The sequence below is a fragment of the Pan paniscus genome, chromosome 8 (genome assembly GCF_029289425.2).
Source record: "Pan paniscus chromosome 8, NHGRI_mPanPan1-v2.0_pri, whole genome shotgun sequence".
Classification (NCBI taxonomy): Eukaryota; Metazoa; Chordata; class Mammalia; order Primates; family Hominidae; genus Pan; species Pan paniscus.
In genome coordinates this window covers 37,450,363-37,477,849 of record NC_073257.2, presented here as the reverse complement: position 1 = coordinate 37,477,849, position 27,487 = coordinate 37,450,363, and the positions used below count along the sequence as shown (strand labels likewise).

General features: G+C 40.0%; 1 long non-coding RNA gene across 1 annotated transcript; it reads left to right on the top strand.

The window, feature by feature from the left end:
* Positions 1–172: 172 nt before the first annotated feature.
* On the top strand, positions 173–27,101 carry LOC117974526 (uncharacterized). Its single transcript, XR_004664549.3, has 3 exons — positions 173–876; positions 2,177–2,367; positions 25,372–27,101. It is a non-coding gene; the product is annotated as an uncharacterized LOC117974526 (long non-coding RNA).
* The last annotated feature ends 386 nt before the right edge of the window (positions 27,102–27,487 follow it).

Genomic DNA, 27,487 nt, shown 5'->3' with positions numbered 1-27,487 from the left:
CTGTAGTCCCAGCTACCTGGGAGTCTGAGGTGGGAAGACCACTTGAACCCGGGAAGTTGAGGCTGCAGTGAGCTCTGATTGTGCCACTGCACCCCAGCCTGGGTGACAGAGTGACACCCTGTCTCAAAAAATAAATAAATAAAAGATTGAAGTCTACTAACAAAGACCAGGCTTCCTAATAAAACTGGTTAGAAAACATCCTTGACTTGCTGAGTTCATAAGCAAATATATTGTCATCAATAAAGTTTTTTTTGTTGTTTGTTTGTTTGGTTTTTTTTTTTTTTGAGACAGAGTTTTGCTCTTGTTGTCCAGGTTGGAGTGCGATGGCACGATCTCAACTCGCTGCAACCTTCACCTCCTTGGTCAGGCTTGTCTTGACCTCCTGAGCTCAGGTGATCCACCCGCCTCCGCCTCCCAAAGTGCTGGGATTACAGGCATGAACCACCTTGCCTGGCCAGACCAATAAAGTTTTGCCTGAAATTTATGTTAGGACCATTTCTCATGATGACTTATGTCCTTCTTTTCAACCTAAGCAATACGTTTTCTAGATCCTCATGTTCATGTATTGATTAGTAGTAAATTTGAAAATTTTTTTTTTTTTGCTGTCAACAAATACCTTCCAGTGGTTGATATTAATAGTTCCGTAGACTCTCTTTGCATGTAATGGTCCTTGGCCTATAACTAGTTTTTCTTTCGTAAGTGTGTCAAACAGCTGTTCTCAGATATTCTAATTTGCTTTCTTCTAGGCATATGGTAGAACTGAACTTTGTCCTACTGAAATTGCTCATTGCCATGTGATTTGCTTTGGCGAATGAAATGAAACTGAAGGTGATGTGTAGACTCTTCTTGGGGGAGGCATTTCATTGCCAGTGACAGGTACCTTACTGCTCCCTTCCATGTCCCATGTTGATTAAGAAAATAACAGAGCAAAGCATTCTTGCAAACCCGTGCTAAACATGTAGCATAATGAAAAATAAGCCTTTGCTGTCTTAAGCACCTGAGATTTGGGATGTATTTGTAATTAAAACATAAACTAGTCCACGCTAATATGTGGTTTATCATACATTTATTTTCCTGTACATTAAGCTATATTTCTTCTTTGTTTTAATTTGTATCTTTGTTTCTATAGTGATAAATGTTGATTATTCTTCTTACAGCTCCATACTATTTATTGGGCTGTAATAATTCTCTCTTCTGATTTTCCAGTGGGTTTTCTTTTTCTGTGAAAGAGTCACATTGCAAGAATCTTTCTTGAAAGACTATCAATAGTGGGATAGTTGGAAGAAATACTTTTTTCATTATATTTGGCAAAGAAAAAATATACTTCTTTTTAGAGGATCTCCGCCCTTCAGCTGCAACTCATTACTGTCTACCTAAATGCGCTAAACTAGCCAGAAAGCAAATGTTTCCCATTACAAATGACATTTATCAGCTAGTCTCAGGAATCAGTTTCCTTCAAAATTGATCTAGTTTGGAAGTCACAGTTATGACTCACTACTGGATCTTTCAGTGCTTTCAAAGTATAAAAGTACAATGGGCGATATGATTAACATTGACCCATTGCATCTTTTGTACATATATATCAACCATAACATTTATTTCTCCAAGAAGACATATTTTTGGCTACCAGTATCAGAATGCCTTCCTTAATATGTCTGGTAGTCTTTCATTTGCATTAATGCTTTATATTTTGAAGTTTTTCATATAATGTATTCATTATTATATTTTTAGAATCTGTTATTTGAGTTTGCACTGTTGCCCATACACCAAATTATATTGTTAAGAAAATGTTTAAGTAAATGCCATCCAGACTTGAAACCTGATTGACGTATAAGAAGTCCCCAACTTCCATATGGGTTATGTTCTGAAGATTTATAGTCTGCATTTTGGAGCATGGGTGACATTTCCCAGAAATAATAATTCTGAGATTCATCATTAGTTCCCATCCCAGCCATCCAAAGCCGAGTTAACCCCTAAAGTAATTGACATACTTCTTTTGTGTGGTCATCTTAGAAGTCTAATCAACATTTATAGCAATGTTTGAGAAAAACAATCCGTTGGCATTAACAAAAGCCATACATTGATTTGGAGAAAATGTTTGTACCCCTAACCTATCGTAGGAGAAGGGAAGAAATGTAAAGCACTAGGAACACATTGTATTTATTTATTTTTTTAGAGATGAAGTCTCACCATATTGCCCGGGCTGGTTTCAAACTCTTGGACTTAAGCAATCCTCCCACCTCAGCCTCCCAAAGTGCCAGGAACACACTTATGTCTCTTACAGCCATGGAAACAATGAACTGCTAACATGTGTTTTTAGAAAGAATGTGGAAGTATGGGAACCTCTTCCTTTATGTGGTAATTGAGGTGAGTATCTTAGAACATCTGGTATGGCTTAGGATGGATGGTAAGATAAAAAGATCTTTATAAATCAGACATTTCTCATTTCGAACTCAATTTCACACAGTGGCTTAAATGATACTTGAAACAGATCTATGTAGAAGCAACATAATGCAAAATTAACTCAAATGGGGTCTCACCTTCTCATTCTGACTTTCTAGTTGTAAAGTATTGATCATAATCTAATAGGACTATAGTCTAACAATAATTTTTAATGAGATGATGCAGCTACAAAACTTACATTCCAACCAGTCTATCCCTACAGTGCTATGTGAAGAAGGATTGAAATGACTTTGAAACTCCAAAATTTGTCAATGTAGAACAAACAGTATCTGTTTATGTAGTCATAAATTATAGGTGCCCTGGTGTCCTGCCATCTTGACTCAAAGATGAAGTCGTTCAGTATTGAATCAGTAGGAACTTAGATTTTAGGTATTGTTGGCTCCAGTTTGAAAGCTATAAAATGGTGGCCTGCGGACAAGAGAAGGAACTAAAGAGGAAAATACATAACTCATTGAGGAATTTACCCAATTCTGCCTTTGACCATTATGATACAGTGCTATAAACTCAAGAAAAAGGGTTTTTTTTTCCCCTGCTAAGAACATTTTTTTCAAAGGAAATAGAGAATGAGATCAAAACAGTGCCTGAACTTTTGAAATCTTTTAGACACAGCTATGATTCAGGCATTCAATAACACTGACAGCAAAATCCTTCCCACCACGTCTTGAAGAGTGAAACTAGAGTCAACCGTGAGGTTAAATGGTCTTGAGAAGATTATCTTATTATTGTAAAACTGCCTAGAAGATGAATGGAATTTTCTCTAAGTCACTAGTATTAACCTGTTTGCTAAGTTGAATAGAGAATGCCAGGCAGTTTGAAAAATCTGGGAAAAGTTGAAGCAAAAATAAAAAGTAGGAGGTCTTGGCTGTAATTTTGAGCCAGGAGGTCTTGGCTGTAATGTCTCTTCTGTGCTCTACTAATTGCCTGGTCATTTTGACAACTGAGAGTTAATTTACCCTTCTGCAATGATATCTTCTTGGATTACTTGCTCTCTAACTCTCTTCCAACTTTGATATGTTCATGTCTCAGTGACCTATTACTGTCAGATATAGGCATTTCTAGGTACTAAAAGGTGGACAGTCGTTTATATTATGTCAGTGGTAAGTAGCAGTGGTAGCAGCAGGCTACCATTCATTGAATATTTATTACAGGCAAGATTCCATGCTGAGTCCTTTATATGGATTATCTCATTTAATCTTTGAAGTATCAGAGATTTGATATAATTTGCCCAAGTCCTGCCAGCTATAAAATGCCAAATGTAAAAAAGAGTAGGCTGGGCGCGGTGGCTCACGCCTGTAATCCCAGCACTTTGGGAGGCCGAGGCGGGTGGATCATGAGGTCTGGGCGCAGTGGCTCATGCCTGTAATCCCAGCACTTTGGGAGGCCAAGGTGGGTGGATCACGAGGTCTGGGCGCAGTGGCTCTTGCCTGTAATCCTAGCACTTTGGAAGGCCAAGGCAGGTGGATCACGAGGTCAGGAGATGGAGACCATCCTGGCCAACATGGCAAAACCCCATCTCTACTAAAAATACAAAAATTAGCCAGACGCGGTGCCGGGCACCTGTAATCCCAGCTATTTGGGAGACTGAGGCAGAAGAATTGCTTGAACCTGGGAGATGGAGGTTGCAGTGAGCTGAGTTCACACCATTGCTCTCCAGCCTGGACGACAAGAGCGAGACTCTGTCTCAAAAAAAAGAGTAGTGGATATTGATCTTCTAGTCACTTGCTCAAAAGTTAACTGCCATAACAGCTTTGAATGAAAACATAAATCTAATATATCCATTCTTTCTGAAAATCAGATGTCTTGTGTGTGTTGGCAACAGATTTTTGTTTAGGTGACATATGGATCTATTCATAGGTATTATGTGCACCACCTCGTGATTCACTGTTCGATATAGTAGCCACCAGCCATACGTGGCTATTTAAATTTAAATTTTCATTAGCTAACTTAAAAACTTAATTCCTCTGTCACTAGCCGCAACTCAATGCTCAGTAGCCACATGTGGCTAGTGGTTACCATATTGGGTAGTGCAGATATAGAAAATTTCCAGCAACACAGAAATTTCTACTGGACAGTGTGGCTCTAGTGACTACTTTCTAATTCTCTCTTCCCTGCTCCTCCCAATGTCTCAGTTTTGTCTTAAGGTCAGCTCCATTCACAGTAGCAACAATAGCTGTAGAAGTAAAAACCTTCCCATCCCATCTAGAGGAAGAATTTTCTTTTGGGGTTGTTAGAAGTGTGAGGGAACTTTTTTCCCAGAAGTTTCACTATAATATTGTTATGCCTCATTGTTGCAAATGTGATTATATCCATATCTGAGTAATCCTTATGGCTAGAGAGATAGGATGTTCTGATTGGTTTAAGCCAATCAGGTTCACCCCTGGGGCAATTTCACTGTAATGACTACAATTTCATGGCTGCTATCCATTGGGTTAGCAAAAAGATTCCTCCAGAACAAGTTGGAGTGCTTTAAACAGAAGAATGGAAGATAAATTTTGGTGAGCTCCATAAAGATATCCACCATACCTTTCATTTTTGCCATTTTTCTAAATCAATGTCAAAGGATGTGTTAAAATGCTGTGCTGAATGTCTCAGGACTCAGGCAGGAATGTAGCCTGAATTGTTTCCATAGTCCCAACAGCAAATTTTCCACTCCATACAATGGCCCTCCAAACTAACTGTTCTGTTTCAATATGGCCAAAGTCCTTAAAATAGTTTTAATGTAGACTATATTAAAAGATATGTATCTGAAAATTAGCTGGGCATGGTGGTGGGTGCCTGTGATCCTAGCTACTCAGTAGGCTGAGGCAGGAGAGTCGCTTGAAGCTGGGAGGTGAAGGTTGCAGTGAGCCCAGGTCATGCCACTGCACTCCAGTCTGGGCAACAGAGTGAGACTCTGTCTCAAAAAAAAAAAAAGAAAGAAAGAAAAGAAAGAAAGAAAAAGGAAGAAAGAGAAAAGGAAACATATGTATTTTTGGGTAAGTATCATAGGAATTATTGAATGCACCATAATAATGGATGTTCAAGTTCAAGAGTTTTGCGGAGACCCAAGAAAGAGAGACACAGTGAATGGGCAACCTCCCAGCTATGCTTGTGCATAAACTTGGGTAACTAAATTAACCTTCACTAGTTAGGGTTTTGTGCCACATTTCTCCCTCTGATACCTACAATGTAAGTCAATACAATAGCCACCATACATACCCCAGGTCTCTGGATCTAAATTAATGTTTTCTAAAGCTCGTTGGCACTCTAGACTAGAGAATCTTTCTTAAGGTGAAGGATATTGTTATCCATTTTCCCCTAAATGGGAAGGAAATGGTGTCATTAGTCAATAAGTACATTTCTTTCAAGTCTTTGCTTTCAGTTTTAATACATATGAAACCTGTGACTTATTTTCTTGTTGTTGTTTTGTTTTGCTGAGACAGAGTCTCTCTCTGTCACGCAGGCTAGAGTGCAGTGGCGCCATCTCGGCTCACTGCAACCTCCGCTTCCCAGGTTCAAGCGATTTTCATGCCTCAGCCTCCCGAGTAGCTGGAACTACAGGTGCATGCCACCACGTCCGGCTAATTTTTTTATATTATTAGTAGAGACGGGGTTTCACCACCAGACTGGTCTCAAACTCGTGACCTCAAGTGACCCACCTGCCTCAGCCTCCCAAAGTGCTGGGATTACAGGCGTGAGCCACCGTGCCTGGCCTTATTTTGTTTTTAAAAGTTATATAAATGTATACCCCAAGAGGAATTTTCCAACCTGGTCCTTCCTTAAATATAAATATACAAAAGAAGAATCCACACTAGTCTGTTTACAATGTAGAACAAAAAAAAAATTGAAAAAGTCATGGTGATGAGTCCAGAATGTCCAAGCCAGTTTTAAGTCAGCTGGCCTTTGAGTTGCTAAGTGTGTTTATTTTTTCCATTCTCCTCTGAAACCATAGTTGCTACAAAATCCCAGAAACAGAACTGCAGTGAATCTACAGAACTACTTTATTCCATCAAACCCCAGTCAGCAAACTGTGATTAAATGGGTGTGAAGAATAAAACAGCCCAAGATTCCTAAAATGTCACATATTTGCAATTTGACCAAAATGGAACTGAGCCTGTAGGCTTGTCTCATTACTTTTTGGCAAGGGAAAAGGGAATATCCATGGAAATGCTCTTAAAATTGTCCTTGTTTTCTTTTGAAAAAAAAAAGGCATCTATTTATAAAATAAATTTTTATTTTTATTAATTATTATTATTATTTTTTAGAGACAGAGTCTCCCTCTGTCACCCAGACTGGAATGCAATGATGCAATCATAGCTCACTGCAGCCTTGAACTTCAAGGAATCCTTTCACCTCAGCCTTCTGAGTAGCTAGGCCTATAGGAGCAAATCCCCATGCCTGGCTACATTAGTTTTTATTTTTTGTAGGGACAGGGTCTTGCTATGTTGCCCAAGCTGATCTCAAATTCCTGGCGTCAAGCAAATCCTCCTGCCTTGACCCTCCAAAGCACTGCGATTACAGGTGTGAGCCACCATGCCTGGCCCCTATAAAAATAAATTTTAAACCTAGAAAAAGGTGTTAATATACGCACAGAACAGAGGCTCTCAAAGAAGAATCAACCTACTCAAAACTTCGGTGTTTGCTGGATGTGGTGGCTTATGCCTATAGTCCCAGCACTTTGGGAGGCCAAGGTGGGAGGAGGACCACTTGAGCCCGGGAGTGCAAGACCAGCCTGGACAACATAGTGAGACCCAGCTGTATTTTTTAAAAAATTAAAATATATTTTTAAAAAAACTTTGGTATTAGAATTATGCTTGGGGCAGTAGTGAGACAACTAAGCTTACATTTTAGAACATGTATTTGCCTTTATTGACTGCATTATAAAGAGATCTCTTGCCCTTAAAGTGGCTACCCTCTTTTCGAGGTCTACACACTAGCTCTTTCAGGACAATAATTGCAACTCTTCTCTGAACTAAATGGACTCGCGAGCTTCTCTAGACTAATAGAAAGCATTTCAATGACACTTGCTTATGATGGGGTCAGTTCTTCCTACGTAGAAATGCCCATTACAGAAATAAGCAGACTCAATTCTTCTCACAGATGCTAACAATGGATTCTGTGGGTAGAACTGTTATCTTCTTGTTTGTTTGTCTGTTTATTTGTTCTAGTTTTTGAAAATGACAATAGCACACATGATTGTCCCATATTAGTTCCTTATTTAAGGCAGAAACTAAGTCCATCAGCTTAACTATCTCCAATGTCTTTCTTTTTTCTTAAGGTTAAAAAAAAAAAGGAAATCAGAAAGTCAGAATTCTCTGCACCCCTCATTGCACACTTTTGCCTTTGAGGATGCATATTTGACAGTCTTGGAACAAAAGACATGCTGTTCCAGGCCTTATAGTACTATATAGTGCGCTCATAAAATGTTACTCACCTTTAAATAGTCTTGTATGACTTTCAGATAATAACAGTAAATCACTAATTAGATGAAGAAAGAAAATACATATATGTCTTAATCAAGTTTAAACCTAAACAAATATAGAGCATGTTTAATTTACTTAAAGAATTGGCGAGGAAAAGTTGATGTACTTGTTAGTTGTATCTGCTGCTCTAATAGAAAGAGAAAGCTCCTAAAAATATTTATTAACCTATATTATTTTAACCACCACCACCCTCTAATGATGATCAGATTCAGAGTCTTTACTCTTTCGAAGTCACTGACCAGAGCCGGCAGCATCCAAAATGAGTGTTTCCACAGGTTTCCTAGCAAAACAGACAAGAATGACATGAGTGAAAACAGAATATAGGCCTGAGAACAAATCTATTTTTCTGAAGAATGTTACAAAGAACAGGATGTAGTGTGGTGTTAGGGAACATTGTCAGGAATGTCATTGGAGTGGAGACCTAGTTCTGGCACTCTAGACGCCAACCTTTTTACTTTCAGAGCCCTGTCTTTTCCTTTCCTTTACGCTCTCTAGAGTCTACTCCCAACTTTGGAAAACTTTACTAATCCATATCCTTTGTTGGTATCCTTCTGCCTCCTAAAGCTTATGCCCCCAAATCTGTCTCTTTGGGATTCTCCACTGTGTTGTCTACCTCTCTCTCTCTCTCTCTCTCTCTCTCTCTCTCTCACTAACCTCATCAGTATCCTAGAACTAAATGTCCCCTTTAGGGGCATGATTCTCACATCAGTGTCTCTAAACCACTACTCAGTTCTGAGATCCAGAACTACATTTCCAATTGCCTGATCAATAGATTCACCTACAAAGTGCATAGGTAAACGACACTCCAAATTGATAGCTACCTCCTCAAAGCAGCTCTTCCTGTTAGGTTCCTATTTCTGTGAATGGCACCATTTTCCCCCTAATTCTGTGCTCCCAAAATGTCAGTCAGGTATGTCACTGATTTCTCTCTTTCTTCTCATCTCCGATTTCTGTTTTACTGGTTTTCCCTCTACAGAATCTTTTATATCCATTTCCATCCCGTTTTTAGGTCACTGCCATGGTTCAGTTTCACCTTGCCTCCTGTCTAAACTATTACAGTATATATTAAATCATCACATGTACACTTTAAATATATATAATTTTTATTTGTCAATTATACCTTAATAAAGCTGGAAGACAAAATAAAATAAACAATTAAAGTAGCCTACTAACTGCTGTCCTTATGCCTGGTCTCTTCTAATTTATTCACCATATGCTGCCAGAAAAATCTTCCTAAGGCATAACTCTACATATATCATCCCCCAAAACAAACACTTTTATTTATTTTTATTTATTTATGTAATTTTTTTGAGACAGGGTCTCCCTTGGTTGCCCAGGATGCTGGGCTGTAGTAACACTATCACGACTCACTGCATCCTTAACCTCCCAGGCTCAAGTGATTCTCCCATCTCAGCCTCCCAAGTAGCTGGGACTATAGGTGTATGCTAGCACGCCCAAGTAGGGGGACTATAGGTGTATGCCCAGCCAATAAACATGTTTGAAGACTCCCATTTGCACATAAAATTAAATTCATACTTCTGCTTATCCTAGTTTCATTTTGTTTATTTACTTATTTATTTATTTTTTGAGATGGAGTCTTGCTCTGTCGCCCAGGCTGGAACACAATGGTATGATCTCAGCTCACTGCAACCTTCACCTCCTGGGTTCAAGCAATTCTCCTGCCTCAGCCTCCCAAGTAGCTGGGATTACAGGTGCCCATGACCACACCCAGCTAATGTTTTTTGTATTTTTAGTAGGGTCATGTTGGTCAGGCTGGTCTTGAACTCCTGACCTCAGGCGATCCACCCACCTCAGCCTCCCAAAGTGCTGAGATTACAGGTGTTAGCCACTGCACCCAGCCTCATTTATTAACTAATTCAATGAATATTTATTTTTAAATGCCATAAACACAACAAAAAGTGAAAACGAATGATTTCTGCCCTCACTGAATTTTCAGTCTCTTGTGGAAGATAAACATTACAGATATAGGCTTAAAAAAAGTTAATTCGAATTGTGAGCACTTTATGAAAGAAAAATAAAACTTATCTTGAAAGATTTAACCTGGTCTGAGAAGACTCTCTTATCGCAGTTATATATACATATACATAATATATGTGTAGCAACTTCGGTTTTCTAAAATCTTCTGCTCAAAACTGACCTTTAATTCAAATTGAACTTTTCAGCCCTTGATTAGGCCTCCTTCTGTGCTTTGTTCATGCTGCAGCTTTTCTTTATAACATATCCTATATATCCTTCAAATCCCACCTCTTCCTTGCAGCTCTTTTAGTAATTTCTTCTATATACTGTGAGTTCTTGCTCCTTAATCCCCCAATTACTTTATATTTACCTCTCTTCAGATGTGTGTATGTGAATGATCCAATAATCTTGTTAAAGCCGTACTATTTGGAGGATACAAGGTCCATATACAAAAATCAATTGTATTTCTAGAAGTAATTAGAAGATTAATGTTACAAAATCCACTTAAAATAGCATTTAAAAACAAAAGAAAACAAAACAAAAACAGAGACTTCTGTTTCCAGCCCAGATAGAGAAATAGAGGTTGATTTACTCTAACACATGAAGCAACCAAACAACAACAAAACAGATGAAATATATGAAATAATAGCTTTGAAGGCACTGAGTATAGGCAATGAAGGACAGTGATCCCTGAGAAACAGTCAGTGAACAAGTCGAGTGCTACAAATGCTCGTTTTACCACTATGAGAAACTTTAAGAGTTTCTAGGCTGCAACATACAGAGAAACCAGGCAAAACCCAGTGAACTCCTCGAATTGAGGAGATGAAATTGAGAGTCCACAAAGACAGTGGAAGCTAGAGTGTTGAGGACAGAGTAATGGAGAGGAGACTATTTCATAAAAAAAGAAATCCAGGCCCCACACAGTGGCTCATGCCTGTTAATCCGAGCACTTTGGGAGGTCGAGGCAGGAGGATTGCTTGAGTAGGAGTTTGAGGTCAGCCTGGACAATATGGTGAGGCCACGTCTCTACAAAAAATACAAAAATTAGTTGAGTGTGGTGGTGTGCGTCTGTAGTCCCAGCTACTCGGGAGTCTGAGGTGGGAGGATTGTTCGAGCCTAGAAGGTCAAGCCTGCAGTGAGTTACAGTTGTGCCACTGCACTCCAGCCTGGGTGAAAGAGTGAGACCCTGAGAAAGAAAAGAAAAGAAACGAAGAGAAAAGAGAAGAAACCAAGAGAAGAGAAAAGAAAAGAAGGAAGGAAGGAAGAAAGAAAATAAAAGAAAAGTAAGAAGGAAGGAAGGAAGAAAGAAAGAAAATTTAAAAAAAGAAAGGAAAAGAGAAGGGAGGGAGGGAAGGGAGGGAGGGAGGGAAGGAAGGAAGGAAGGATCCAGGTATCTGCAGAAGGTCCCCCTTAAGTATGCAGCAGAACATTGAGCAGTGGATGCATATGAGGAAACTACTTGATACTGGGAAAAGCACCATTCAAAAGGATTAAAGAAACAGCACCCATTCCACACAGAGGGCCACGAATAGTGCCTGCTCCCACTGGACAGACCGGAAAAGTACTGTAATTCCCTGGGCATGGGGTTGAGTATACAGAAGGCTCTTGCCTCAGTATTGTGGGCAATTTGCCTTAGGCTGAGCACTGCGCTGGTCCTACCTAACAAAACTCAAAGCAAGACCCAAATGAATCAAACTGCTTCCAAGTAATGTAACTGCACCCCAGAACAAAGCTCAAGAATATTTACAGGAATATAAAATATCCAGCACCTAACAAAGTAAAGTTTACTATGTCTGGCATCCAGGCAAAAGTTATCAGAAATAAAACAAGCAGAAAATAGGACCCCTAATGAGGAGAAATATTTGAGTCAGTTCAAACTGACTCAAAACTGACATACAGATTAGAATTAATAGACAAGAACTTTAAAACATGTTATTATAACTGCATTGCATATGTTCAGAAATTTACATAGAGACATGGAAGATGTTTTTAGAAGACCCAAATTGAACTTTTGGACATAAAAAGTAGAATGTATGAGATGAAAAATCTCTAGATGGGGTTAATGACAGATTAATCATTGAAGAAGTAAATATTAATAAACTTGAAGATAGACCAATAGAAACTATTGTAGTGAAAGACAAGAGAAAAAAGAATTTTTTAATGAAAAGAGCATCAGTGAATTGTGGGATAACTTCAAGTGACCTAATGTATTTGTAATTGGAATCTGCAAAGGAGATGAGAAAGGACAGAAAAATATTTAATGGCCCTAAATTTTCCACATATGACAAAAGTTGTAAACCCACAGATCCACCAAGCTAAGTGAACCCTCAAGCACAAAACACAAGTCTGTGCACCAAATTACAGATCTTTTAATTACATGAGGCAAAAAACTAATAGATTTGCAAGGAGGAATAAAGAAATGAGAAAATATAGTCAGAAAACATTAGAGAGAAGTATTCCCCGTGAACATAAATTCTAAACAAAATTTTATCAAAATTAAATCCAACAACATATTAAGAGCATCATGGCCAAGTGAGGTTTATTCTAGAAATGCAAGGTTGGTTTATCATTCAAAAATCAATAAATGTAATTCACCATATTAATAAATCAAAAAAAGAAAAATTATATAATCATCTCAATGGACACAGCAGATGCATTTGACAAAACACAACATCCATTCCTGATGAAAATTCTCAACAAAAATTCTACAGATAACATCATACTTAATGTTGAAACACAGAATAATTTCCCTCTAAAACTGGCCTGGCCAACATGGTGAAACCCCATGATATGGTTTGGCTTTATCCCCACCCAAATCTCAACTTGAATTGCATCTCCCAGAATTCGTGTGTGTTTTGGGAGGGACCCAGGAGGAGGTAATTGAATCATGGGGGCCAGTCTTTCCCATGCTATTCTATGATAGTGAATAAGTCTCACAAGATCTGATGAGTTTATCAGGGGTTTCCACTTTTGCTTCTTCCTCATTTTCTCTTGTCGCCACCATGTAAGAAGTGCCTTTCGCTTCCCGCCATGATTCTGAGGCCTCCCTGGCCATGTGGAAGTGTAAGTCCAATTAAACCTCTTTTTCTTCCCAGTCTCAGGTATGTCTGTATCAGCAGCATGAAAACAGACTAATACAGTAAATTGGTACTGGTAGAGTGGGGCATTGCTGAAAAGAAACCCAAAAATATGGAAGCAACTTTGGAACTAAGTGTCAGGCAGAGGTTGGAACAGTTTAGAGGGCTCAGAAGAAGAGATGAAAATGTGGGAAAGTTTGGAACCTCCTAGAGACTTTTTGAATGGCTTTGACAAAAATGCTGATAGCGATATGAGCAATATGGTCCAGGCTGAGGTGGTCTCAGATGGAGATAAGGAACTTGTTGGGAACTGGAGCAAATGTGACTCTCGTTATGTTTTAGCAAAAAGACTGCAGCATTTTGCCTCTGCCCTAGAGATTTGTGGAACTTTGAACTTGAGAGAGATGATTTAGGGTATCTGGCATAAGAAATTTCTAAGCAGCAAAGCATTCAAAAGGTGACTTGGATGCTGTTAAAAGCATTCTGTTTTAAAAGGGAAACACAGCATAAAAGTTCAGAAAATTTTCAGCCTGATGATGCAGTAGAAAAGAAAAACCCATTTTCTGAGGAGAAATTTAAGCCAGCTGCAGAAATTTGCATAAGTAGTAAGGAGCCTAATATTAATCCCCAAGACCATGGGGAAAGTGTCTCCAGGTCATGTCAGAGACTTTCATGGCAGCCCCTCCCATCACAGGCCTGGAGGCCCAGGAGGAAAAAGTGGTTTTGTGGGCCAGGCCCAGGGTCCCCATGCTGTGTGCAGCCTAGGGACTTGGGGCCCTGTGTCCCAGCTGCTCCAGCCATGACTGAAAGGGGTCAATGTACAGCTTGGGCTGTGGCTTTAGAGGTTGGAAGTCCCAAGCCTTGGCAGCTTCCATGTGGTGTTGAGCCTGTGCATGCACAGAAGTCAAGAATTGAGGTTTGGGAACCTCTGCCTAGATTTCAGAAGATATATGGAAACCCCTGATGCCCAGGCAGAAGTTTGCTGCAGGGGTGGGGCCTTCATGAAGAACCTCTGCTAGGGAAGTGTAGAAGGGAAATATCAGGTCAGAGCCCCCACTCAGACTCCCTACTGGGACATTGCCTACTGCAGCTGTGAGAAGAGGGCCACTGTCCTCCAGACCCCAGAATGGTAAATTGGTACCATTTACCATTGTCCACTGACCGCTTGCACCATGCACCTGGAAAAGCCACAGACACTCAATGCCAGCCCATGAAAGCAGCCAGGAGGGAGACTGTACCCTACAAAGCCACAGGGGCAGGGCTGCCCAAGACCATGGGAACCCACCTCTTACATCAGCGTGACCTGGAGTCAAAGGAGATCATTTTTTGGAGCTTTAAAATTTGACTTCCCCACTGGATTTTGGACTTGCATGGGGCCTGTAACCCTTTTGTTTTGGCCAATTTCTCCCACTTGGAGCAGCTGTATTTACCCAATACCTGTACCCCCATTGTATCTAGGAAGTAACTAGCTTGCTTTTGATTTTACAGACTCATAGGCAGAAGGGACTTGCCTTGTCTCAGATGAGACTTTGGACTGTGGACTTTGGGTTAATGCTGAAATGAGTTAAGACTCTGGGGGACTGTTGGGAAGGCATGGTTGGTTTTGGAATGTGAGGACATGAGATTTGGAGGGGCCGGGGTGGAATGAGATGGTTTGGCTGTGTCCCCACCCAAATCTCAACTTGAATTTATCTTCCAGAGTTCCCCTGTGTTATGGGAGGGATCCAGGGGAAGTTAATTGAATCATGGGGGCCAGTCTTTCCCATGCTATTCTCATGATAGTGAATAAGTCTCACGAGATCTGATGGGTTTATCAGGGGTTTCCGCTTTTGCTTCTTCCTCATTTTCTCCTGCCACTACCATGTAAGAAGTGCCTTTCACCTCCTGCCGTGATTCTGAAGCCTCATCGGCCATGTGGAAGTGTAAGTCCAATTAAACCTCTTTTTCTTCCCAGTCTAGGGTATGTCTTTATCAGCAATATGAAAACAGACTAATACACCCCATCTCTACAAAAAATACAAAAATTAGCCAGATGTGATGGTGCATGCCTGTAGTCCCAGCTACTCAGGAGGCTGAGGTGGGAGGATCACTTGAGCCCAGGAGGTGGAGGTTGCAGTAAACCGAGATCATGACACTGCACTCCAGCCTGGGTGACAGGCTGTCTCAAAAAAAAAAAAAAAAAAAACCCTGTCTCAAAAAAAAAGAAAAGAAAGAAAAGAAAAGAAACATTAGATAAATATTAGCCTTGTCAGGTGATAGATCATGATTAATAGTTTATACAGCTTGTTTGTAAGCTATAAACAAGTATTTAATTGTGTAAAAGTAATCTTCAAATTTTTCTCTGTAAAATATCAAATACACATAATCTATTCAGACTTAGAATGTAGGTGTTTATAAAAATCATATATAGTTCTGAGCCTTTACTTCATCCAACAGATAAAAGTTTTAAGAAATATAAGAATTGCTGAGCTATGTACAAAGACTCTGAGAAAACAGAAAACAAATGCTCCTGAACTAGCATTTGGATGAGATCAAATGGACTTCGAGACTGAAATGAAATTCCACAATACCAAAGACAGAGAATGATGAAGAAAGGGAAGAACAAATGAAAATTACAGGAATAATTAAACACCCTAGGACTGATCTAATAGAAGTAATGAATGTGATAACTAACAAGCAATGATCCATGTGGAGGAATATAACTCACGAAATATGCCTTACAACTGTGAGCCCTGCAATGACCCTGGGTCCTGTTCTCATACCATGCATACCTCTCATTCCACGGGACACAAATATGCCTTTCACATTAGAATGAAGACTATTTCCTATATGCTCAGCCTTTTCAGTGGTCATCAGCAAGGCACAGGGACAGGTCACTTGTATTTTCCAAAACCTTCCTTTCTTCCTAGACAACAATATATTATTCTCTGAAAGCTTGTTCATTGGCCTCATTAAATGCTGTATTTCAGAACAAGATTTTCACATATGTTTAGAATAAAATATACAAGATTTTCATGTGTGTTTAGAAACAAGATCTGTAAATATAATTGATTATGAATAATTATTAAGATCTGCTAAAATGGGGGGTGTCACGAGGATGACGGCCACATTTTTACGGTTTGCTGTATGTTAGAGTCACTTGCCTGCTCTTTTTCTCTGTTGAGCAAGAAGCTCCATGAGGGCAGAGGCTTGTTTTACTTACCTGTGTCCCTTCTGCAGAGCCTTCATCATGAGGGGACTTTCACAATTATTAACCTTAATGCCTCAATTAGAGGCATTTGTGTCTCTCTGGTGCAAATGCCTCTAATCAATCAATCACTTTCATTACTCTCTCTGGTGTGTTTTGAAGATGGATTTTTAAAAAGATTCACTCATGCATCTCTTAACTGATTTCTTTCTTCTTTCCCGGGGAGTTCAACAGCTAAACAGATAAACTGTTTCCGTTTGTGGTTTGAGTCCTGTTTTCTCTATAATTTCCTCCAAAAGAAAGAGCAATAAGTAAAACAGGGCAAACATGAGCTGTGTCAACATAGCAAAACACCTGCAGAACAACAACTCCAAGCTGACAAAGACTTATGCAACTGTTTAATGGTTTGTCCTGGATCCAACAGTAAGATTTTCCTGACAGTAACTCTCTCCCTGCCAAAGAGGCCATAACCCTTGAATCTGGTAGAGAAATTGGAGAGTATAATACTGTACTGTTGCTTCTGGCAGTGACAGAGTGAAATATGTGGTTGGAGTTTTTTTTTTAAAAAAAGATGTATGTAGATTAGCACACAAGGCAGAAAACAATAAAGATAACAACCAAAACATCTAAAATATATAGGCTTTTGACTGGGCGCGGTGTCTCATGCCTGTAATCCCAGCACTTTGGGAGGCCAAGGCGGGTGGATTGTTTGAGGACAGGAGTTAGACACTACCGTGGTGAAACCCCATCTCTACTAAAAATGCAAAAATTAGCCGGGTGTGATGGCATGTGCCTGTAATCCCAGCTTCTTGGGAGGCTGAGGCTTGAGAATCACTTGAACTCAGGAGGCAGAGGTTGCAGTGAGCTGAGATCGCACCGCTGCACTCCAGCCTGGGCGACAGAGCAAGACTTTGTCTCAAAAAATAAAATAAAATAAAATAAAATAAAATAAAACAAAATATCTAGGATTTCACATTTGCAAAGCAGTTTTACATACATTATGTTAGTCCCTTCACCCCTATGCACATATATATAACAAACCTTGGGGTGTCTAATTTTCTTCATTGTACAGATAAGGAAATGGGTTCTGAGCAATGGAAATATTTACTCAGGGTCATAAAATAATATTTCTCTTTGATATTTTCAACTCTTATGCATTAATCAACTAATTCAATTTATGAAATATATATGATTATTGACTTTTAGTAGAGCCATTCCTGAGCTTTGACACAACGTTTAAAACTCATTTAAGTGACTTCTGGTTTAAACGTATATAAAGTGTCTCCCAATTGTCCACTAAAATAGCTATGAAACTACAGAAAAAAAGAAGAAAAATTAACACAAGGAAAATTAAGACATATACAACTTATCAGAATCTGGGGTGAATCTTTATTAACTGAAAATTAGATTTGGCAAACATTAATGGGAAATTTTGAACACTTATTCTGTGCCAAGTACCTTGCCAGGTACTAGGAATACACAGTGGACAAATACCGTCATGCTATTGGCCTTTACAGAGCTTACGGTCTAACTTGACTGAGAAAATCACTCAGACATTGCTTCACAGTATACCTAACTCGCCTGAAAAGATGTAGGAGCACTTTTTTTAATCAGCCCTGTTATTCTTGCATTCAGAGATTCTGCAGCAATTGGAATATTGGGCAGAGAGTATATTGCTCATAGATCCCAAATTATGTGGCAGCCACAGCACTGATTCACTAATTCTTTTTCTTCTTTTTTTTTTTTTTCTGCCAGCACCTGATCTTGGATGCCTGGCTAACTATTTTTAGAGATGAGGTCTTGCTATGCTGCCCAGGCTGGTCCTGAACTCCTGGCCTCAAGTGATCCTCCCTCCTCAGCCTCCCAAGGTATTGGGATTAAAGGTGTGAGCCACTGTGCCCAGCCTGATTCTTTCTTCTTATTCTTCACCTCACTCTCCCATCCCCCCATATCTTTCTATATTGTTACATTAGCTAGGACAGTAGATGTAAAATCCTTAGCATAATCTTTGAGTCAGAATATGTTCCTATTAATGTTAGCCAATTTCATTATCAGTTTTTACAATTCAGAGGTAACAACCAAAGACTGATTGGGCAGAAAGTAGTGCTCTGGAAGGCTGGTGGTAGTATATTGCAGGTATAGACTCCATGTATAAAGTTTCAAAGGCAGAGGGTCAAAACTGGAAGAATCCCAATAGCGGTGCTGTATCAGTCAGGGTTCCTCAGAGAAACAGAACCAATAGTGTATTAGTCCATTCTCACACAGCTATAAAGAACTACCTGAGATTGGGTAATTTATGAAGAAAAGAGGTTTAATTGACTCATAGTTCTACAGGCTGTACAGGACATGGCTGGGGAGGCCTCAGGAAACTTACAATCATGGCAGAAGGCAAAGGGGAAACCGGCACATCTTACATGGCCAGAGCAGGAGGAAGAGAGAGAGAGTGAAGGGGGAAGTGCTAGACACTTTCAAACAACCAGATCTCTTAAGAACTCCGTCATGAGACAGCACTGGAGGATGATGCTAAACCATTAGAAACCATCCCCATGATCCAATCACCTCCCGCGAGGCCCCTCCACCAACACTGGGAATTACAATTTGACATGAGGTTTGAGTGGGAACACAGAGCCAAACCATATCAAATAGGATGTGTACAAAAAAAGATTTATTATAAGGAATTGGCTTATGCAATTATGGAGGCTGACAAGTCCCAAAGTTGGCCGTCAGCAAGCTGGAGACCCAGGAGAGCCAATGGTGTATGGAGTTCCAGTCCCAAAGCCAAACAGGCTTAAGACACAGGAAGAGTACATGTTTCAATTCGAGTCCGAAGACAGGGAAAAAACAATGTCACAGCTTGAATGCAGTCAAGCAGAAAGAGTTTTCTCTTACCCAGCCTTTTTGTTCTATTCAGGCCTTCAACAGATTGGATAATGGCCACTCACATTGGAGAGGGCAGTCTGATTTATTCAGTTTACCAATTCAAATGTTAATCTCATCCAGAAATAACTTTACAGACATACATGGAATAATGTCTGACCAAATATCTGGATACATTATGGCCCAGTCAAGTTGACACATAAAATTAACCATATAGAGGCTGGGTGCGGTGGTTCACGCCTGTAATCCCAGCACTTTGGGAGGCTGAGGTGGGCAGATTGCCTAAGTTCAGGAGTTTGAGACCAGCCTGGGCAACAAGGTGAAACCCCGTCTCTACTAAAATACAAACGATTAGCCGGGTGTGGTGGCGTGTACCTGTTATCCCAGCTTCTCGGGAGGCTGGGGCAGGAGAATTGCTGGAACCCAGGAGGCAGAGGTTGCAGTGAACCAAGATCACACCACTGCACTCCAGCCTGGGCAATAGGAGCAAAACTCTGTCTCAAAAAAAAAAAAAAATTAACCATATACATACCTAATGGGGATATTTTTTTTTCTTTTGTAGAGACATAGTCTCACTATGTTGCCCAAGCTTGTCTTTTATTCCTGGGCTCAAGTGATCCTCCGGCCCCAGCCTTCCAAAATGCTAGGATCACAGGCGTGAGCCACTGCACCTGGCCAGGATATTAATATTCAAGCACTTGATAGTTTCAAAGTGCAAGGAGTGAAGTAAGATTATCATGAATAGGACCAGAATAACTGAAAATATCCTAAAAACTGGCAACTGGACTAGCAGCAGTTTATCTTCCTCTCAAACAGTAGATCCAAGAAAGGAGTTCAATCTCCCCACGAGTGTGCAGTGAGGAACGCCAGGACTGTCCCCTCTATCTGTTGCCAAAAAAAAAGCATGGCTAGATGATCTCAACTTATGTAAGAATGAGTGACAGAGAAAAAAATTGCTTATAAAAATGTAGTGCAAAACTAGATTAAAAGAATAATCTCCACTAGGCACGGTGGCTCACGCCTGTAATCTCAGCCCTTTGGGAGGCTAAGGCAGGCGGATCACTTCAGGCCAGGAGTTTGAGACCAGCCTGGCTAACATGGCGAAATCCCATTTCTAATAAAAATACAAAAATTATCTGGGCGTGGTGGCATGCACCTGTAATCCCAGCTACTCAGGAGGCTGAGGCATGAGAATTGCTTGAACCCGGGAGGCAGAGATGGCAGTGAGCCGAGATCGAGCCACTGCACTCCAGCCTGTGAGACAGACAGACCGTCTCAAAAAAAAAAAAAGAAAAGAAGGAAAGAAGGGAAAGGAAGGGAAAGAAAGAAAGAAAGAAAGAGAAAGAAAGAAAGAAAGAGAAAGAAAGAAAGAAGAAAGAAAAAGAAAGAAAGAAAAAGAAAGAGAGAAAGAAAGAAAAAGTATCTTCACAAAGTTCTGAAGAATGTTTTTAAAAATCTCTTGGACATTCTCAATAGAATGCAGGAAGATGCTGTCTCCATGAATTAGAGCAGAAAAATAAAAGAGGAAAGAAAGAGAAAAAGATGACAGGATAGGATTAAAAAATAAAGCAAAGGATGACTTGAAAAGCAAAGTGGCTGAAATAAGAACTTCAAAAAAGTAAAAACAAATAGCAGAGTTGAAATAAAATTGGCTTTCACTTATGAAGAGAACATGATGACTTTTTGGAATATGCAAGGGTTACAAAAACATATCTTTCACAATATCATCAAAGTGGTCTATCTAAAATACTGAGGGAAAAAAGGGGTTGGGCACTGATCATTGGAGAACGTGGACATTCATGGAGGAAGCAGAGGAAGATGGATCCATGTTGGAGAATTAAAAGCAATAGCCACAGAGGCAGGAGGAAAACCAGAAGACAGTAGTGTCATGAAAAACCAGGAGACAGAGTCAAGAAAGGAGTCATCAACTGTGTCCAATGGTGCAGAAACTTAAGTAAGACAAGCATTAGAAAGTGTCCACTGGACTTGGGAATTAAAAGATCTTTAGTCTCAGCTGGGCACGGTGGCTCACATCTGTAATCCCAGCACTTTGGGAAGCCCAGGTGGGAGGATCACTTGATCCTAGGAGTGCCAGACCAGGCTGGGCAACACAGAGAGACCTCGTCTCTACGAAAAAAAAAAAAAAATTAAAATAAAAACAAGCCAGGTGCAGTGGCTCACGCCTGTAATCCTAGCAATTTGGGAGGCCAAGGCGGGTGGATTGCTTGAGGACAGGAGTTAGACACTACCATGGACAACATGGCGAAACCCCATCTCTACTAAAAATACAAAAATTAGCCAGGCATAGTGGTCCGTTTTTGTAATCCTGGCTATTTGGGAGGCTGAGGCGCAAGAAGCACTTGAGCCCGAGAGGTGGAGGTTGCAGTGAGCCAAGATCGTGCCACTGCACTCCAGCATGGGTGACAGAGTGAGACCATGTCTCAAATACACACACACACACACACACACACACACACACACACACACAAGATCTTTAGTTTCAAAAATAGAATAAAATTTAAAAAAGATGTTTAGTCTTTTTAGCAAAAGCAGTCTTAGTGAAATTGTAGGGGAAAGAATTAAGAGAAGGTAAGGCATAGGCTATTGTTTTAAAAAACTTGGTTGGGGGTGGTGGCTCACACCTGTAATCCCAGCACTTTGGGAGGCTGAGGTGGGTGGATCACTTGAAGTCAGGAGTTCGAGACCAGCCTGGCCAACATGATGAAACACTGTCTCTACTGAAAATACAAAATCAGCCGGGTGTGTTGGCAGGCACCTGTCATCCTAGATACTTGGGAGGCTGAGCCAGGAGAATTACTTGAACCCAGGAGGCGAAGGTTGCAGTGAGTTGAGATCGTGTCACTCCATTCCAGCCTGGGCAACAGGGTGAAACTCTGTCTCAAAATAAATAAATAAATAAATAAATCGACATGAAAAATGAATGATGGGATGACTACTCTAGAGTAAATAGTTGAAGGAGATTTTGTCTTATTTTGTTTTGAAATAGATGACTTGATATTTACTTCATACATCAATTAGCTATGCATATAACAAACTTCCTCAAAACTTACTGACTTAATTCAAAAGGCACTTATTTAGCTTACAAGTCTGCAGGGCTCCTGGGTGATTTTGCTGATCCTAACCATGCTCAGCACATCTTGGCTGGGCTAGCTCACGCATCCACCATCAGCTGCTCGATAGGCTGAGGATCGGGTGGTCTAGGATGGTTTCAGTTGGGAAACTCATCTCTGCTCCATGTGGTCCCTTATCCTACAGTAGGCAAGCCTGGACTTGCCATATAGTGGTTGCAGCATTCCAAGGAAGAGAACTGAAGCACATAAGGCTTCATGAGGCCTAGACTGAGAACTAGCACACTGTCACTCACCTGCATTCTATTGGAAGAACATATCACACAAGGTCAGTCCAGATTCAATAGATGAGAAAACCAGCACCACCTCTTGATGGTGACAACTGCAAAATCGCATTGCAAAGGATGCAAATAGAGGAAAGAGTGGAGAACTGGGACCATTTTTATAGTCAGTAGTCACCAGTCCATACCCTGTATCATAGCCAGCAGGAAAGGCAGGGACTGAACCTACAACAGAGTGAGTTTCCTTTTTTTTTTTTTGAGACTGTTGCCCAGGCTGGAGTGCAATGGTGTGATTTCTGCTCACTGCAACCTCCAGCCTCCCGGACTCAAGAAATTCTCCTATCTCAGCCTCCTGAGTAGCTGGATTACAGGTGCCCACCTCCATGCCTGGCTAATTTTTTTACTTTTAGTAGAGATGGAGTTTCACCATGTTGGCCAGGCTGGTTTCAAACTCCTGACCTCAAATGATCCACACACCTCGGCCTCCCAAAGTGCTGGGATTACAGGCATGAGCCACTGTGCCCCGCCCAGAGTAAGTTTCTTGATCAGCCATTCTGGTTGCTCCTGTTTTGTGATCTGCGAGGATCTTTACTCATCCATGGATCTCAATGGGTTGAGAGCAGTGTTAGAGAGGCTTCCCTTTCTAACAAGACAAACCAGGACTCAAATGCAATTATGAATTTTCACATTTTGTGAAATAATTCAATGTCCTGCCATATCGGTTCTGTAACTTCATAATTTTATAAAAATTAGTTTATTCAAACACAAGTTTCTTCCTATTCTCCATGATCTTATAGATACTATAAATCATTTTCTGTAGAATATATTCTTCTAGTTATACTCTATTGATTTCTTTAGTGAAGTTAAGGAGCCTTATTTTTTTAATATATATTAAAATAATAATAAAAATTGAGACAGGGTCTCCCTATGTTGCTTAGACTTGTCTTGAACTCCTAGACTCAAGCAATCCTTATGCCTTGGCCTCCCAAAGTGCTGATATTACAGGTATGAGCCACCACTCCTGGCAAAAACTTTATTTTTTAAAGTGTTGTTCATTCCTTGAAACAGAATTGTTTATCTAGCAAAGAAGCAATTTTCAAATGGTTTTATTCCTTAGAACCTACTGCCATTAATCTACTGTTACCTTTAGTTTATTTTGATGCAGTGTAATATTTGTATTAATGTATGTCTATTTTAAAATATTATTTGTTTTAAAGACTAGAACAAGTTCATTGAAAAATGTCAGCCTTGGCTGAGTGCAGTGGCTCATGCCTGTAATCCCAGCCCTTCGGGAGGCTGAGGTGGGCAGATCGCTTGAGACCAGGAGTTCAAGACCAGCCTGACCAACATGGTGAAACATTATCTGTACTAAAAATATAAAAATTAGCCAGCCGTGGTGCCACACACCTGTAGTCCCAACTACTCGGGAGGCTGAGGCACAAGAATTGCTTGAACTTGGAAGTTGGAGGTGGCAGGGAGCCGAGATCATGCCACTGCACTCCAGTCTGGGCAACAGAGTGAGACTCTGTCTCAAAAGAAAAAAGAAAGAAAGAAAAATGTCAGCCTTAATGAATTATGACTTTTACAAGATTTTATATATATAAAAATAATGCTATACTTTCATTTAACATTTCAGTTTATGCTTAAAAGTAATGGTTATGATAAAGAGACACCTAAAAGGACTAAAAGATGTTCTATACCATATGAGTGTCACCCACCACTCTAAATAGCTTACAAAAACAAATATAAGAGCATTCGCCAAAAATTAAGATCACATAAATTCCTTCCCAAACAAATATAACTTATTAAACTATGTTTACAGTTCATTTGATACATAATTGTGGTCATACCTTAAAGGTATGATAGTATGTGACATTTTATATTGAATAAATGAAAAAATATATATATATTTATATATATTCTGTGTCTATATACTGGCACTTGTGAATATAAATTCAAATAATCTCAAAGACCTGATAGCCCAAGGATAATGTAAGTATTAAATGCATGGTGGCCAGGTATGGTGGCTGACACCTGTAATCCCCTCATTTTGGGAGGCTGAGGCAGGACGACTGCTTGAGCCCAGGAGTTCGAGACCAGCCTGGGAAGTAAGGCAAAACATGGTGTCTACAAAAAATACAAAAATTAGGTGGGCATGGTGCTGCACGCCTGTAGTCCCAGCTACTAGGGAGGCTGAGGTGGAGGATCGCTTGAGCCTGGGAGATCAAGGCTGCAGTGAGCTATGATTGCACCACTGCACCCCAGCCTGGGCCGCAGAATGAGACCCTGTATCAAAAACAACAACAACAACAACAACAAAAACAGAGTGTGACAAACCCTCCTCACTCTCTCTCTCACAGAATCATGAGCCAATTAAACCTCTTTTCTTATAAATTACTCAGTCTCAGATATTTATTTATAGCAATGTAAGAACAGCCTAATACACATGGGTTCAGTGTTCTGCAATAACAGCCCATTTCCCTATTATTAATTTGGTCTAATAACTTCTTGTTAAGAGATACAAAGAAAACACAGCATCTTAGATAAATACAAAATTTGGCACCATCATTTATTTCTTTTTTCAAATATATATATATTTTTAATTGAGACAGGGTCTCACTCTCGCTCAGGCTGCAGTGTAGTGGAGCGATATCAGCTCACTGCAACCTCCACCCCCCAGGCTCAAGTGATCTTCCCACTTCAGCCTCCCAGGTGGCTGGAACTACAGGTGCATTCCACCACATCCAGCTAATTTTTGTATTTTGTGTAAAGACAGGGTCTTGCCTTGTTGCCTAGGCTGATCTCAAACTCTTTTGAGCTCAAGCAATCCACCCGCCTCAGCCTTCCAAAGTGCTGGGATTACAGGAGTGAGCCACTGCACCCAGCCAACCAACGCTTATTTCTATATTCAGGTAGATCCTAACGTCCATATCTCAATATTTTCTTTTTTTTTAACAGGAATAGGCCAGGCACAGTGGCTCACACCTGTAATCCCAGCACTTTGGGAGGCTGAGACAGGCAGATCACTTGAGGTCATGAGTTCGAGACCAGCCTGGCCAACGTGGTGAAACCCAGTCTCTACTAAAAATACAAAAAATTAGCTGGGCTTGGTGGCGCATGCCTGTAATCCCAGCTACTTGGGAGGCTGAGGCAGGAGAATCGCTCGAGCCTGGGTGGTGGAGGTTGCAATGAGCTGAGATCGCGTCACTGCACTTCAGCCTGGACAACAGAATGAGACCCTGTCTCAAAACAACAACAACAACAACTACTACTATTGTTTTTATACTGTACAATGTTAAAATTTTTCAAATGATAGAAAAAGTTTTAAAATAAGTCTTTGGTCTATCACCTAGTACTTAGTCCTACAATCTTCAGAGTTTGTTTATCATTTCCAGCCAATAAATGCCTTTCCATAAATGTTTTTGAATATATGAATTATACATACTCACACATGTATAATCTATGTTTTCATACAATTCTATATCTACTACTACCTTGCATATCAGTGCACATATCTAACTTATTTTAACAACCACATATTTAATTTCAAATGTTCCATAATTAATTTACCAATCCATATTTACAGCCATTAAGCCAAATGTTCATTACCTATGGAGATAGCTTTGTGCATGTAATCAAACTCATTTTAGAATTCTGCATTCTATTTGTTGTAAAACAAATACGAAAAAACATGAAGATGCTTCTCACATAATTTGTAGATAGCTTTTAAGGGTTAGAACATGGTTGGGAAGTGGTTTGAAATTATTATGTTACCACTGACTTGACTGTCTCTTCCTTGCCACTTGGAAGTTTTTTCATCCCTATACTTTAAGGGTGTTTATTACACTTTAAAATATATAGACATTTTTGGCCAGGCACGGTGGCTGACGCCTGTAATCCCAACATTTTGGGAGGCCAAGGTGGGTGGGTCACCTGAAGTCATGAGTTCAAGACCAGCCTGGCCAACATAGTGAAACCCTGTCTCTACTAAAAATACAAAAATTAGCTTGGCATGGCGGCATACGCCTGTAATCTCAGCTACTTGGGATGCTAAGGCAGGAGAATAACTTGAACCCAGGAGGTGGAGGTTGCAGTGAGCCGAGATCATGGCCACTGTGTTCCAGCGTGGGTGAGTGTCCAGACTGTCTCAAATAATAATAATAATATATAAATTTTTAAATGTTCAATATGTTATTTCACTATGAACCATAGAGTAAATGCTCGTAAGCCTTGCTTATGAATCTGTGGTTTTGAATACAATAATCAGGTTTCAAATGCTCTTCCTTTCTGTATACCCATCTCCTCCCAATTTCAGAAATGATTAAAGGAACTGAACATTAGGTAAAGAAATGTGGCTTCATCATGCTTAGAAATTCAGAGAATCTGAACCAGATCTATTCATGATTCTGTGAGTTGCAGAAGCACTTGCAATTTGAGATTGAAAGAGCTTATCAAGTATTTATCAGGCATGAAGAGACACTTCCTCATACATAGGCTGATGACAGCTAGGAATTGCAAAGAAAAACAAAAATCCCGCAAGCTATACTGACACACCCAGAAAAGGTTACTTTAAAAGGCAAAAATAAGTTGGCATCAAAATTGTTTTCTATAATATTAAATATCAGAAGGGAATGAAGCAAATTTTAAAATGTTGTGAAACTATGATCAATTTTATGAAATGCCTATGAATTCTGTATAATAACTAAAAATAATTGGACATATTGTTTGAAGTGTTTTGCATGGATTAGCTCATTAAATCCTCAAAACAAGGTAGGTGCTATCCCCATGTTGCAGATTGGAAAACTGAAGAAAGAGAGATTGCCCAATGTTTGCAAGTTTACCCATGCAAAGCCAGACATGGGTAAGCCAGCATTTGGACCTTGGCCATGTGAGAACAGAACTTGATCTCTTAACCATGACTCTATTTTGACCCATCATAAGAGACAATGTGGTGCTTCCCCCGACCTGCTGCTTCAAAAATAATTTAAAAACCCCAGACATTAGGCCTAGTGCAATGGCTCAAGCCTGTAATCCCAACACTTTGGGAGGCCAAGGTGGCCAGATCACCTGAGGT